The following is an 11,699-nucleotide window of genomic DNA, read 5'->3' on the forward strand; positions in this document are numbered from 1 at the left end:
ATCTGCCTTACATATCAGCTCTGGCTCCCCTTTGCCTAGAATGGTGAGCTAACTGTGGCCTGCAGAGCTAAGGGCTCAGGGAGGTGCCTCAAGAGTGAGCCTGGGAGGAGAACACCTCTTTGGCAGGCTCTGCGTCACCATCCTTGCTTCAATCTGAGTTAGTCTGCTTTAATCATTTAAAATATTGGTCTTACAAGTAAGATTTCACGTAATAAAAAAGGGAGGAGTCCTGCTCTGCAAAATCTTTGAGTGGCTTTCTATTATACACACAAACCCGTTACTTACATGGAGTTTGTGGGATGTGGCTCTGTCCTCTTCTCCAACCTCATCTAGTGCTACTTATCCCCGGCTTCCCACACTGCAGGTTCAACTCTGCTCTCACCTCTAGGCTCATGTGCCTTCTACATGCTCACAGACCTGTTCCTCTGTTCTTTGTATGCCTGATGCTTCATTTTCAAAATTCTCCTTATATGTCACCTGCCCTGGTCTTCCTCATTATTCTCTATCACACTACCTTATTCATCTCCTTAATAACACTTCTCACCATCTTTATTCAATTTTTTGTTTGCTTCCTCATTCATTGTCTGTTTCTTCCCTCACTAGACTATAAGCCCTGTGATGGGAGGCATCATGTTTGTTTTGTTTAACTATTAGTAGCAGAGCCAAGGAGTAGCTTCAGCCCCTCTTCTAAGGCTCATAGTAGGAAAATGGAGTTGAAATGATGCTGGTCAGGACCTTCACCCCAAATTGCCTCAAATAAGTAACTAAAGGAGAAACAGCACCTTTTGGTGCACACCCTTGCTGTACACATGAGCCTTTGTGGAAGGTGCCACGGCTCTCTCAGTTCCAGTCAGATGCTGCCCATGGACCTTTGTACAGAGAAATCCTGGAGGTGCGCTGGGATCAGTATATCCCCAGCGTATCCTATTCACATGCAGAGGAGGCTCACAGGAACATTTTTTGGAATGAATCTTTGAAAGTTTGAAAAATACCAGCTTAGGAAGTAAAGTTCACCTCTCCTAAATCACTAGGAGGAAGAAAACTAATTGGAAGTCAGTTTTCTCTCTTCTTCTGATAATCCATTACTTACCCATTGTCCTATTCCAGGAGAAAAGACAACATGCTGCACAAAGAAAAAATTCTCCTTTCCAACACATGTGCTACATTGAATCTCCAGATATGATGAATTGAGACACTTACAGAGTTAAGTGTGGAAGGGCGAACTGATTTCACAATAAATTGGTTGACTATTTAAGTGTTTCGAGATTCAGCTTAAGTGTCCTCAGTCCATCTTGATATAAGTGACAAACTTGCAAAAGGTTGGAATGCCTGTCATTGTGGCAATATGCAAGTGCACTGCAGGACACAGAGCGGTAGTTGGCTAATTACTTCAACTATATGAGACAGATTAGATATGATCAGTAGTTACGCAAGCCAAATCCTAAACAGAAAAATCTCAGTGGTATCCACGTGTGTACACAGGTTGTCATGGCCACACCTTGGCTTGGCAAGTGCATCGAGGAATATTTTCTCCCAGGCTGCCTTTTCCCTCGCCTGTTGTGATTGTCTATAAGGCTTATAATAAAACATGGTGAGATAGCAAACGTGGCTTATGTGTGTATATTTGTCCTTCTCTGCAAACAAGATTGAGTCTTTTAGAAGCAATACACAAGCAGAAAAATGGCTTCAGACAAAAAACAAACAAACAAACAAACAAACAAAAAAAACAGGGTAGTACCTATGGGTAATAGAAGGCACTGTGAAGGTGAACGGATGTAGGGTGTTCGGGTATGTGAACTGGGCATCTGGGTCAGTACAGGGATTGGAACTGAAATGGAGGTGATGGTGGAGGTTATACAGTAGGGAGAGTGAGTCTGATTATGATGATAGCTACAACTTTTTTTTTTAAAAAACTCTGACAACCCAGGTACTGGGGCCTTTACTTAGGTTTGGTTTTTTAACTCTTTCAGAAATACTATGAGATAAGGGCTTTTATTATTCTCATTGTATATGGGAAGACACCGAGGCTCAAAGAGATGAAGTAATTTGCCTAAGGTCACGCAGTTAATTCCAGAGCCAGGATTTTATCTAGGATTGTGTACTCCCAAACTTTGTGCTTATAAACACTGTTCCATTAGTATCCTCTGTTCCACTGTGTATGTTCCATACCGTTTCACTGTATCTCTGTTGGCAGGACAGTCTAGAGATCAGGAGAAAGGTTAAGCTTAGAGCTGTAATTACAGGGGGAATTTCTGAGAACATAACAAAGTCAAAGAGAGAGTCAATCTCTGGCAGCTTCCCCGAGGTGTGGCATACAGTTGAGACCTGGGGAGCACTGAGAATTTGTATTGGAGAAAGTATGTTCTGTTGTTCCTTAATTTGAGGATACAAAAAAAAAAAAAAAAAAAAAAAGAAGTAAATCTGTGGCTGAGGTGAAGGACAGAAGAGTAAAAGATATAGGAAAATAGATGTAAAACAATAACCACTAAAGTGTACTGGCCAGTTTACTGAATGCTTAGAATTGCTGATATTGGTTTTAGATTGAGTTGCTTTTTCCTCAGGTAACTCCACGTAGCAGGGTCTAGGGTGAGATGCCTAAGGGATATATTTAATGATGGTTAATGATATTCCCGAGTAGAAGGGGAGAGGTCAATTGGTTCTCCATAAGAGAAGTCAAAAAGGTGGCAACAAACTATGTAATTCCTGCCTCACTATCAGAAGAATGGAAACTGGTATGGTTTGGCTGTGTCCCCACCCAAATCTCATCTTGAACGGTAGCTCCCATAATTCCCATGTGTCATGGGAGGAACCTGGTGGGAGATAATTGAATCACGGGGACAGGTCTTTCCCGTGCTGTTCTCATGATAATGAATAAGTCTCATGAGATCTGATGGTTTTATAAAGGGGAGTTCCCCTGCCCATGCTCTCTTGCCTGTCACCATGTAAGACTTGACTTTGCTCCTCCTTTGCCTCCTGCCATGATTGTGAGGCCTCCCCAGCCATGTGGAACTGTGAGTCCATTAAACCTCTTTCCTTTAAAAATCACCCAGTCTTGGGTATGTGTTTATTAGCAGCATGAGAACATACTAATACACACTTGTCTGATTCATTATGACTATGCCATTTCTTTCTCTAGAGCTTTGCTACTCAAAATGTGGTCCATGGAACATCAGCACCATCTGGGAGCTTTACCCCAGACTGATTGAAATAGAGCTTGCATTTTAACAGGTTCCCCAGGCAATTCCTATATGCAGTAACGTCTGAGAAATACTTCCCTAAAATATGTATTGTGCCAGCTCGGCAACTTGGTGAACTCTTGTTTAGCCTTTAAAGCCTAGCTCAGATATCACCTGTTCTTTAAAGCTTTCCCTAGCAATGTCTTAAAGAGTTAATCCCTCCTTCCTTTCTGCTGTTTCTTCTCCTACTCATCTCCATTCTGTGCTCAGGACACTGTGTTCTTGAGGAGAGGGTACCTGTGTTGCTCCTCTTTGTATTCTAGTGTGTCAGCTCTGTGACTTCAACAAGATAGGTTCTAAAAAGCATCCAGTTATTCAATTTAGTTATTCAATTTAAGTCCCTCTTGGACAATGATTTTTAAATTTTTCTATGCACAAAAATGACCTTGTTAAATTGGACGCCTGTAGACCTCACCCCTATGAATGCTGATTCTGCATGTTTAATTGGGCCCCAGGAATTTACATTTTAACTAGTAGCTCTAAAGATTTCTGGTGCAGATGACTGAGAGAGATCTCTGGTTTAGAAACAATTCCTGGTGTCTGTAATGTGGAGCTTCTTTCTGGCCTAGTGGATTGCCGCTATCCTGCATATTGCGCTGGTCTTTATGTCCTCTAGGTATCAAGAATGCCTTAATCAATTAGTAAAGGGGATACCCAAATAGGTATGGACTATATATCAGTAAGGATGCCTTTATAGAGAAATGAAAATATGCTGCATTGCAGGCCCTAACAGTCTCAGTTACTCAGTATGGTAGAGACTGTTGTAAAGATCTCTTTCCCTAAGGTGGAGGTTGCAGTGAGCTGATAATCGCGCCACTGCACACCATCCTGGGTGACAGAGTGAGACTCTGTCTCAAAAAGGGGAAAAAAAAGAAAAATCTCTCTCCCTAAATGGACTCAGTGATTCTTAGGACCCATTCCAGTGTGTGGGAAACACGTGAATATTTTCCACAGCTCTGATTGTGTGAGTGCTGCTATGTGCCAGGCAACATATGATAGGTAAGTACATTGATGATTTCATTGAATCACACCATGATGCTGGACACGATGCAAGGGACACTGTCACCCTTTGAATGATAAGAAAATGAAGTCAGGGGTTCTTGCTTCTTTCCTGTTTGCCAAACTATCTCTCTGTTTCTTCAGCTATACTTTTTACTCATTATCCATGCAAAATTCCACCGGGATCAGCAGAGGGGGTGGTTGTCAGCCTTCCCTAAAGTTCCTTCACTGCACTCCACTTCTAAGCCTTAATCATAACCATTTTTCTCCAGTTGTAGAATATATCTGTACTAGGGGATGTCTGGAAAACACAAAGAAGTGATTTATTTCTTTTCTTAAGAGAATTTTTAACCAGTTTGATTCTTTCCTTAGCTGGTGCTGCCTCTAAATCCACACATATCTTCATGGCTGGAGTAACAGATACACGGATACATATTTTTGAGTTGTTATAGCAACAGAATCAAATCACAAAAGAGTGGAGACAATCAATTTTTGCAGTTGATTGGAAAGACAATTAGAAAATTAGATTGTCAGGGGCATAGCTAATTTAGTTAATGCTGCAGAGTTCACTGAGAATAAAGCAAAGTTGTTTTTTCTCGGGAGGGTTTGTTATTTGGAGGGTTAGGATAAAAGAATGGATTAAATAAATTATGGTACATCTATAAATTGAGACACAGTGGTGCTGATTTCTTTCAATGTCTACTATACGTAGGGCACAAAGACGAATACAGCAGGCCCAGTTCTTGCCCTCGTGGAATTTATTGTGTATTGAATGAAGTAGAACTATGTAGATCTATATATACTATCATCGAAAGCCATCCAAGATATGTTGTAAATAATGCATAATGTAAAAACAGTATACGTTTGTGTACAAATGAATTTGCCAGATGGTTACAACCAATGTTATTAATGGCAGTTATCTCTGAGGACTAGTAAGGGGTTTGGGTTGGGGATTGCAGGAATGGGAGGGAATGATGAACTGTGCAACTTTTTGTGGCAGGGCCTGTGAACTACCTGCCCTCGAATCCCTTCTTCAGTCAAAAAACAACAAAATCAAACCAAAACAGAACGACAACAACAACAACAAAAACACATAGAAAACAAACCCCAAATATTTTCCAGACTTCTTATGGCTTGATGTAGTCATAAGACTAAGTTCTAGGCAAGTAGAAGTGTTGTATATGACAGCTAAAAAGGCCTTCTAGAAAGGGAAGGGACTTGCCCTTTTGCCTATGTTACTTTCTGCTGCTTGGAATGTGGATTCGTGGTATGGTCCTGGCAGCCATCTTGGACCATGAGGAGATCTGGAGGGCAGAAGCCATGGACGGGAGAACACTAGGATGAAGGACCATGAGTCTCCTTCATACCAACCTGCTACCACTTTTGCCATTTTCTCTGATGGTAGCAGTAGCCACATATGAATATTTTAAATTAATTAAAATAACATAAAATAAAAAGTTTAATTCTTCAACCCTACTAAGCCACATTTAAAGTACTCAATGGCTACCTGTGACTAGTGGCTACTAAACTGGACAAGACAAATAATAGAACATTTCCATCATCACAGAAAGTTCTATTAGATAGTGCTGCTCTGCCGCCTGGTTCCTGGTTCCAGGCTTTACAAGAGCCGATAAATCCCCATATTTATGTCTTTGTTACTTGTGGTTGAATTAAATATACACTATACAAATTCTATTTTATAATGACCATATATCAATTTTATGATATAAAACCCATATAGTTTTAAATACACAATTAAACATCAAACACAGATTAAAACAGATCAAGATATATTATAAATAACTTGGTTTGATTATTTAAAAAACAGGAATATTGTGTCAAAAATAAAATTTTTAAAACCCTGGGTATAGAAGAGATCTAGAAAATTATAAACATTTAGATGTGTTTCCAAAAGCAAAAGGCTGGGCATCTGAAGTTTATAAAAGCTTCACTTGGAATCGACATAGACCGCACACCAAGTAGGTGTATACATTTCTATAGAGTTGCTGTCTGCACATTCAGCTATGGAGCATATTAAGAATGTTCTGACAGATACAGTGAGCATTCATAGGAGACACTTTTATAAGGATAAGATATGGTCTGGTGCTCTCTAGCTATTTATCAAACTCTCTGCTGTTTGCATTTTGAAAATATACAATGACATTACATTTTAAATACACTAAGTTATATTGTGCTGCCTTTGAACCTGCAGCAAAATTATGATACCATTGTGTATTTTTAAACATTAAATATTTCTCATATTTTTGTACTACAGCAAGCAAACCAAAGGCTTTTAGCATTCCAGGTCATGTAGACTCTTTCAATAAGGTTGTTTATTCTTCGTTCAACGTGTGCGGGATTCAGGAGAATCATTTCCATTCTTATAGGAAGGTGCCACCCAGGTAATTTTTGGCACATAAACATCAATGCATATTCTGATCTGTTTGGAAAATGCAGTACATAAAACCCATTCACCAGGCTGAGGTCACCAAGGGCGGATAAACCAACACTCTGCAGTGGCTGCTTGTAACAAAGTAGAAAAACCTTACACTTTCAACAGGGCACCAAATTTAGTAAGTCCCTAAACACCCCCACCTGGTACTCTGCCAGCACAAATGGAGGACATGTGTTGGTTTTTTTCCCCCTTCCTCATGTGTGTGTGTGTGTGTGTGTGTGTGTGTGTGAGAGAGAGAGAGAGAGAGAGAATATTTTATTCTTCCAAGTTGCGATGATTTGACATGTGCTGTTTTTACATATTTCCATTTTCTAGTTTCACTGAAAGTCTCAGAGGCTTATGGAGATGAGAATCAAAAATTGGTAAGCGTGTTCCTGGTAGGCAAATGGTGCTGTTATGAAATCCTTTCTAAAAATCACATTGGAAAAAAAGTGGTTTCAATTGTGGACTTTATATGACCACCATGTCATTTTTATATTTGCCTGAGAAACAAAGGGATGAGAGAAAGGAGTGAAGATGGTTGGGAGATACAATTTGGAGAGAGGATCTGTTTCTAATACTCCTAATACTAACTTGGCATTTCAGAGTGTTGTTTATCTCCTTCCAGTTCCATCAGCAGTGGTAATTTTTAGTGCCATCATTAGGAACTTGGTCTACTGTCCCATTCAATACATTACAATTCAGCATGAAGTCTGACATTCAGAAAATATCGAAGAACAATTTAAATTTTTACTGAAGTCTCGAGAAACAATGAGCAAAGGGGATTACATTTTTAACTCACAGAAATGTTATAACGTTCTCTTTTCTGCCTTTTATCCCATTGTCTCTGGAGTGCAGCCAACTCTTGTTAAATCTCCCTAAAATCTCCACGCTTTCCAGACTCCCTCTAGCATGGTTCTTTCTTGACTTCTGACCTTTGACATTTTGGATCTGGTGTTTTCTTTCATGAGGGTCGTAGTCTTTTCTAATGTAAGATTTCAAGATTTTTCTGGATATTTTTTGACATTTTGGATCTGGTATTTTCTTTCATGAGAGTCTTGGTCTTTTATAATGTAAAGATTTCAAGCTTTTCTGGATTTTTAAAATTATCTTTCTGCTGTTCCCAGCATTAACACCACCAAAGGCCCTAGATGGCGAGCAGGCAAACCCAGAAGCCACTCAGCTCAGTAAGCAGTGGGAAGAGAAAAGCCTGAGAAACTTGCATGCTACATTTTTACTTTTGTGTGCTTCAGCTACAAAACCTTTTACCATCCTTCTAGTTCATCTTCCTTTCTTCCAGCCTCCAGGCCCCCTTAACCTTAGCTGCTCTGCAACATTAGCTAGTTTTTATCCAACTACTCCTCCCTACCCCAACGCTGGCCACCTGTTCCTTCTGTCCCCTCTTCCCTCCCTACTGCCTCTGCTATGTGACCTTAAGCTAGTTGCCTCGGTTCCCTCACGTGTAAATCACACACCTGTTCTAGAAGGTCACTGTGGGGCCCTCCTCTTCTGAGATTGTAAGATTCAGGTCATGCCTACTCAAGAACGAACACCTGACTTGGTTAAAAGTGAACACCTGAGCACGGGTTGCTCCTTCTCCTTTGAAGTATTTTTTGATGGCACAAGTAACAGGTATATAAGTATATACTCCTATACAAAACAAAAACCATTAAGAATGAGACTGAAATCATTCCTTCCTCTAACCCCAACCCACACCCCTTCAATTTTTTAAGAGATTAAAGAAACACAAAAAGCCCCACATTTCATCCACTTTTCTTCTTCTTCTTTTTTTTTTTTGAGATGGAGTCTTGCTTTGTCACCCAGGCTGGAGTGCAGTGGTGCCATCTCAGCTCACTGTAACCTCCGTCTCCTGGGTTCAAGCAATTCTCCTGCCTCAGCACTATGGGTGCACGCCACCATGCCCAGCTAAGTTTTATATTTTTAGTAGAGACAGGGTTTCACCATGTTGGTCAGGCTGGTCTCAAACTCCTGACCTCAAGCGATCCGCCTGCCTCGGCCTCCCAAAGTGCTGGGATTACAGGCGTGAGCCACCGTGCCTGATCTCACTTTACTTCTTTAGGAGTTTGATCTGTATTTTTGCTGAGAGTTTTTTATGTTTTTATACACATATGTATATCCCAAGACTGTACAATTTTGTTTTGTGAAGAATTTTTTAAACATATAAATGCTATTCCCGTACATTTTCTATTTTCAAGTTCCTCTTGAATGTCTGAGAGGCTGGTAAAAATGAGATAAGCTGGGCAAGTGTGCTCTTGGCAGGCAATTGGTGCTGTTTTGAATAAAAATAAAAATGGTATACTGTGCTTACTGTTTTCATTTGCATTCTTTTGCCCTTAATATCATTGTTACTATAGAAGAACATAGATCTTTTTTTTTTTAAAAAAAAAAAAAACAGCTGCACAGTATTCCATGTAGTAGCAAAAAGTAGAATAATCATACTGGTAGCTAAAATTTATAGACTGCTGTTTGCCAAGAACTGTTCTTATTTAATCTTCAAGGAACTCCATGAAATAAGCAGCCAATATTAGTACCATTTTACAAACAAGATATCTCAGAACCAACACAAAATTACCATGCCTTATTTCATCTGTTGCCAGACATTCCAGTTGTTTCAATTGCTTGTGGTGACAAACATGAGACCAAATCTCCTTGTCAAGGTGCAGGTAGGATGATGCCGAGATGGAAACAGATGAGGTGTAGGGCATCTGCATTTTTAGATTCAAGGGATACTTCCAGACTTCCCTCATGATTGTATTAAGAGAGACTGTAAATATTGAGAAGGGTGGGAGTGGAATATAGAATGAGGAGTGAGTTGGTAGGATGGCCAGAAAGGGGATGGGTGGAGGGATGTATGGCAGATACACCTGACGGCAATAACTTGCTTAAGCTTACCCTGAAAATGACCCTGTATGGCACCTGAATGTGTGTCTGGAGTTCCCAGCTAAGGAATCCAGGAGTGGCCAACTGGGAGATTTGTTCCTTGTCTGTGAGGCACATTTGAAGCCCTTGGATCCATCCTGTGGAATGTAAGCTGTACAGGGGATCCGGGCCCTTTGTTTTGGGTTAATTGAAGGTTGTCAGGTGGAAACTGTTAGGCAGACGGTGCTAACTGAAAATGCTATATAAACTGCATGCTTTTTGCAAGTGGTTGTGGTTCTTCTGCCCAGTCTGCCGCCGCTGGACTGTCCCTGCGTGTAAGTTTCCCACTAATAAAACTCTGTGTCTCATCTGCTGGCTCCATGTCTCTTTGGCTTCTTGAACATGATGCCATCGTTGTTGAGGTTAACAGGGGTCCAGCACAACAAGGGACAGCTCAAACTCCAACTTCATCCACTTTCCAATTGTGCATAAGGACAATTCTGGGTAAAAGCAGCCTTTTCCCACTGTTTCTTCCAATGTCCCTAAACTCCAAGGCATCGACTCACTTCTGCCTTGTCTCCCCCACCCAAGACCTTCCACCCACCCTGCGGTGCATCTGGGCCCCAGCTGTGCCAACTTTGTTAGGCTTAGGAAAGATGTCAAGTCTTTCAATATTTACTTTATCCCAAGAACATAAGGCAGGCAGACAGGCCTCCATCCCTACGTACCATTTACACAGATGTCAGGCCGTGGATGTGGGTTCATTTTTCATTCTTTAATCCACAGGTAAGAATTAAACCATAACCTGCCTCACCAACACCACAGCATCAATATTTTCTCAGACTGGAACATGGTTTCCCCGTTCTTATCCACCATTTAAAAATAAACTTAACATATGGCATTTGTCTTATGTCAAAGGAATGCAATGTGCTTTTCTTGACATATGACTCAATTCAAACACTGGGAAAAACTTTGATATTTCAGAGGAGTGTGCAGTGGGAGGGAATAGGATTGCTACCTTCCCCCATTACACTGGTTAATCCCTTGAGGCAAATTTCCAGAACCTGAGATGTCCTGAGTTTCTCAGATAATTGAGTTGCTTAAATCAAAATATGTGTCATACAGACCCAAGGGTAATGCTGGATACTCAGTAAGACTTCTTAAAATCACAGTCAAACCAATAGGTAAAATGCATGGAAGTTGGGAGCACCCAAGATTATATTTATGGAGTTTTCTCAAAGGCCCTGCAATGCCGGACCAATCATTCAAACGCACCCCAATGACACCTCATCAATGGAGGTAAAGGAAAGAGGACATGGACACAGAGCAAAAGCTTGCAAGTGGGGAAAACGTTCATATACAAGCAGAGCAACAATGAAAATAACCACCACTTGCTGGATGTTTATAAACCAGGCACAAACGTAGCACTTTGCCTATGTGATGATGCTCAATACTCGCAACCATCTTCCGAGGCTGGTATCGTTATGAGCCCCATTTTACATATGGGGAAATTGAGATTTAGAAAGCACAACATTTTGGACAAAGTTATACAGCTATTGAAGGAATAGGAATCCAAGTCCACTTCTGTTTGATTCTAGAGCTTGGCCTGACTCTGTTCATAACAAAGGCTTATTATTATATGTCATCAGGGAGAGCAGGTTGTAAATCCCATCTCTCAAGACATAACTATGATTCTGTGAATTTTTGCCCCCAAACAACTTCTCAACTTTTTTTTTTTTCTTTGAGACGGAGTCTTGCTCTGTCACCCAGGCTAGAGTGCAGTGGCGCGATCTCAGCTCACTGCAAGCTCTGCCTCCCGGGTTCACGCCATTCTCCTGCCTCAGCCTCCTGAGTAGCTGGGACTACAGGTACCCGCCACTACATCCGGCTAATTTTTTTTGTACTTTTAGTAGAGACGACGGGGTTTCACCGTGTTAGCCAGGATGGTCTCCATCTCCTGACCTCGTGATCCACCTGCCTTGGCCTCCAAAAGTGCTGGGATTACAGGCATGAGCCACTGCACCCGGCCAACAACTTCTCAACTTCCTAACCTGCCTGTTCAGGCACTGAAGTAGCCTGCTAACTGCATACCCGATATTCTAATCCCTTCACCTAGGTTACTGGAAGAATGATCTTCCAGGGTACTAGAA

At 41.0% G+C, this 11,699-nt stretch overlaps 1 long non-coding RNA gene across 1 annotated transcript; it reads right to left on the bottom strand.

Moving 5' to 3' along the window:
• Positions 1–1,973: 1,973 nt before the first annotated feature.
• On the bottom strand, positions 1,974–9,716 carry LOC126948884 (uncharacterized). Its single transcript, XR_007723565.1, has 3 exons — positions 9,607–9,716; positions 4,386–4,536; positions 1,974–2,200 (listed from the first exon to the last, which is right to left on the bottom strand). It is a non-coding gene; the product is annotated as an uncharacterized LOC126948884 (long non-coding RNA).
• Between the last annotated feature and the right edge of the window lie 1,983 nt (positions 9,717–11,699).

Source organism: Macaca thibetana, chromosome 2 (genome assembly GCF_024542745.1).
Source record: "Macaca thibetana thibetana isolate TM-01 chromosome 2, ASM2454274v1, whole genome shotgun sequence".
Classification (NCBI taxonomy): Eukaryota; Metazoa; Chordata; class Mammalia; order Primates; family Cercopithecidae; genus Macaca; species Macaca thibetana.